Below are 4,449 nucleotides of genomic sequence, written 5' to 3'. Positions count from 1 at the left end.
GTTGAATTTTGCACGGGCTAAGGCGTCGAGGCTGGACCTAGCTCACTCTCCATTAAGTCTATGGCGTTTCACTTAGATTAACTAAACTTTCGTCCGAAAATATATTTCTGGTAAAAATGAGTTTGTTTGTTTAGGTTTTCCTCCTAATATAATATTCTAAATGAAATAAAGTATATATTTACGAATGGCTGACAGAATCCTACTATTCTAATTGGTTGAAGATATTGACTTTCAGCCAATGAATGCCTTGAATGCTTGCAGACCAACATTCTGCCAAATGTATCCATTGGTGTATCTCACACCAATGTGGAAAACCTCTTTCGCAACCAAGTGGCTATGTGTAGCCACTTGCGTGTAACCCCGCTACACCCCCCCCGTTAAGCTAAGACTTCCCTAGTCTTAACATATCATTCAAAGTATTGACGAGGCCGTCAAATTTTTTGAGAAACCCGAGCTCATTTTGCAATGAGCTCGCCGATGAAGTCACCCACGCAAGAGCCTGCTCCTGCAGGCACCACCACTTCAGTGTCCGCGCGAGCGAGCACGCTCGCGACAGAAGGTAATCTTTCTGCCACGCAATACCATGCTACGCTTAAGCGAAGGCACGCACAAGCAACGACTGACTAACCGTCAGTCGTCATGGAGTGCTCGTCATTTATGTCTACTGATGGAAACATACCCATTGACTATGGGTCAGACATCGAAGACGTTCCCATGGAAGACGAGGACACCCCGTCTTCAGCTGTCGACTCTAAGTCGACCGAACCAACGCCCGATCCCGGTTGGGTCGTTGTGTGGCCGTGACGATGATCCGGACGCTCCCAAATTGAAGCGTCCGCGCAACGGTGTATGTCCTGTCGAAGCATGCACCGAGTTGTTTATGGCAAACTCTGCCATCGGCAAGCAGTCGCTCCACTGCGGGAACGAGTGTGCGTAGCTCTTCAGTACGTAACCGAGCACACGATTCACGGGCTCGGTCGTCTGCGGATGATCCGCAGTCGCCATCGACAGCTGTGTTCCAAGAAGTGTAAGCACATCTTGCCAGAACCGCGCTATAAAGCGTGGATCACGGTCCGACACAATGTCAAGCGGCATTCCATGGTGTCGGGACACCATGTCAACAAACAGTCGTGCAGTCTGCACGGCCGTGACCTCAGCCAGTACTGCAGCAAGATAAACCATCTTGCTAAATCGGTCAACAAAGACTACAACGTCAGTCCTCCGCTTGTTGTCTGGCGGAAGACCGAATACAGAGTCCATAGAAATGGACTGCCAGCACTCCGACGTTGTCGGCAGTGATTGGAGTGGAGCCTGCGAATACGCAACAGGCTTCACGCGTTGGCACACTTCGCAAGCACGTACGTACTTGCGCACCCTCTTGTACTGGTGGTAGTAGAAGTCTCTCGTGAGAAGCGTGTATGTCCTCTCACGGCCCGGATGCCCTGCCGTGGGGGCATCGTGGTACTAGTACGTGATCCGCAGACGCAGATCATAATCATTCGGCACGACGATGCGACCCGCATCATCGTCCACTGCGCTGTAGGGCACCAGTCCTTCGTGCACACGATATCAGTGCGCACGAGCTCGTAGATGTGGCGACAACTTCCGACGTGATACGTCAGAAGGTGCTAAGACAAAGTCTAGCAGCGGTTTCGTGTCTGCGTCTCTCACATACGTGTTCTTCACGTCGTCGATCAATGTCGACGACGGAACACTTACTCGTTCGACGCCAATTTGATTGACGTCGGCTGTCTTAACAGCGTAATCAGGTCGATGCGACAACACGTCGGCCACCACAATTAACCCTCCAGGTTTGTACTCAACCTGGAAGTCGTACTCCGCAAAGAACGATAAACATCTCGCCATTCGTTGCGAGATGTGCGGCGTCTTCACTGCTGTTCGCAGTGAAGCGTGGTCGGTGTAGACTACGAGCGGTCTACTCCCAAATAAATACACTCGAAACTTCGCGAGTGCATACTTCATGGCAAGGAGCTCCTTGTCATGTACAGGGTAGTTACGCTCAGCTGGCTTCGGCTGACGCGGCTGGTACTTTACCACACGATCATGGCCCTCGTGATCGTGCTGCATCAACGCGCATCCGATTGCAAAATCGGACCGTCACACACGATGCGGAATGGGCGATCTTGGTCACTGCCAAGATCGGCGGCTCAGTCAAGCCCTGCTTGACTGTATCGAAGGCCTGCTGACACTATGCAGCCTAAATCCACCCAGCCTCCTTTTTCATGAGCTGTGACAGCGAGCGTATTTTGCCCACGTAATTTTCAACGTACTTGCACAAGAACGATGCAAGTCCAAGGAGCTGTCTCAGTTCCTTCACGTTGGATGGCGTAGGTCATTCATTGATCACTATGACCTTTTCTTGGTCAGGGCGTACGTCGTTCTCCCCGACGAGACACTCAAGGACGGGTATCTCGCTCGCCCCAAAGATACACTTCTTCAGGTTCGCATTGAGATGATGTTTACGCATAAGCCCTAGCAGCGGACGGAGGTGCTCTTTGTGCACCTCAACGTCAGTCTTCTCTTTCACAGCCCGGCTGTCAACGAACACGTCATCGGAGTAGCTCAGTGCGAAGTCACGCACTGAGCGCTGTGTTACACATATACTGAAGGTTGCAGGGGCGTTCTTCATTCTCTGCAGCATTACGAGCCACTCTCAATGCATACCGCTAGGAATTCTCACCGCTGTGAGAGGAATGTCCCTCTCACTTATCAGGATCTGATAGACCCCGTCGCGCAGATCAAAAGCACTATAGATGGTGCTCTTGGCCATCGACTCAATGATAACATCTTTTCGTGGTTATCAGCGTCCGCCGATATCATTGCATCGTTCAGCTTGCTGTAAGCATGAACGATGCGCCATCCGCCCTGTGGCTTCTTGACACAGATGTTGGTTGGTGCGCTGTACGGGAAATTTAATCCCCATATTTGACCCGCATTACGAAGACTTTCAAAGAGGTCATCGATTGCCTTTACTTGATCACGCGGTAGTGGCCACTGCCGCTTCACACATTACTTCGTTCCCCGCACGAGGTCGATCTCGTGCTGTATGCCCTTGTCCTGCGGAATCTCTTCCGGGAGCACATCCTTGTGCTCCAGCAGAACATCATAGAAGGGAATCGACTTCAATGAGTCCCAGCTCTGCTCGTCGAAGCACTGCTTCTTCGTCCTCGCGCTGAGAGTGTCTTTACTCTCAGCGGTATCACCAGTGTGGAGTTGCCTCAGATCCTCCACTTCGCTTTCCACCCTTTAGATATCCGAAAGGATGCACATTTGCTCGATTCGCTCATCGTACAGGTCCTTCGCAAAGCGCATATAGTCCATGGCTACAAGCGACGTCAGCTCCGACGCATTCGTCGGAGGAATCTCCAGTTGCATGGACCGGTACTGGAGGCCAGTACTGGTCCGCGTCAAGACTATCAACGTCTCGACGCACGACGTCGTCTCCAATGTTTGCCCGGCGGACATCGCTCGTATTGCCTCGCTCCGGACCGAGACTTGCGAAGCTTTCGTCGCTTGCGCCGTCTTTTGTTCTTGTGAAGTCCGGCTTTACATGTTTCCCGTCCAGACCCGGCCTTGAACGGATTACCGCTGTAACCGTCGGCGGATTCTATCCGCGGACGCGAATGATCAAGCCCGGCTTGATTGCATTCCGCTACGACGTGCAGCCCGTCTGCACGCGAGCACGCAAGCGTTTTCAGTGTTGGACGTTTGCAACCGCCAACACTGCTTGCCGCGTCGTCAACCTTTGGAGCTGACGCGCTGCCATCACCTCGACGCCTTTCGGCGGAGCCCTTCGTGAATTTAAACCAATCACGACCGTGTCATCTCCCGGAGCTGACACGCCGACACCACAGCTACTGTATGTGACTTGAAGCTCCCTCATACTTGATCTATCAACTCCCTGAGTCGATACGGTCATTGAAGTATGAACGTGTCTTAAATCTGATTTCCGAATTGAGACATACCCAACGACTGCCTTAGTCGTTGCGACTTGTGAATGGGCACCGGAGGCTGCATCATAAGGTGCTGCCACAACGGTGTGATCGGATGCACCTCGCAGTGCATGCGCGACACTGACAGGGCCATCGCTCTCTTTCGCGTTGCGTCCGAAGTGTAAAAGTGTATACTTCTCTTCGTTGATCCCTGGATCATGCCGTGCAATCCACGGCATACCCAATACCAAGTCAAGCTTATCGTCCAGCGCTAGAACGATAAGATCTTCCACAAACACCCGGTGTTTGTACGGCAAGCGCACGCGTGCTACGCACTTCTCCGTTCTTACGGTGGCACCTGTTGCCAACCGCACCTTCAAAACACTTCGAGGTGTTTTAACTTCCTCGAAGTTTTTCTTCAAGAGACTGTCCAGTCGAACAAAGCTGTTCGACGCACCTGAGTCAACCAAAGCACGAATAGAGCCTGCTCTCTTCG

This window comes from Phytophthora infestans, genomic scaffold (genome assembly GCF_000142945.1).
Source record: "Phytophthora infestans T30-4 supercont1.1022 genomic scaffold, whole genome shotgun sequence".
In the NCBI taxonomy this organism is placed as follows: Eukaryota; Oomycota; class Peronosporomycetes; order Peronosporales; family Peronosporaceae; genus Phytophthora; species Phytophthora infestans.
The sequence above is the reverse complement of the archived record's forward strand: the minus strand, read 5'-3'. Positions refer to the sequence as shown.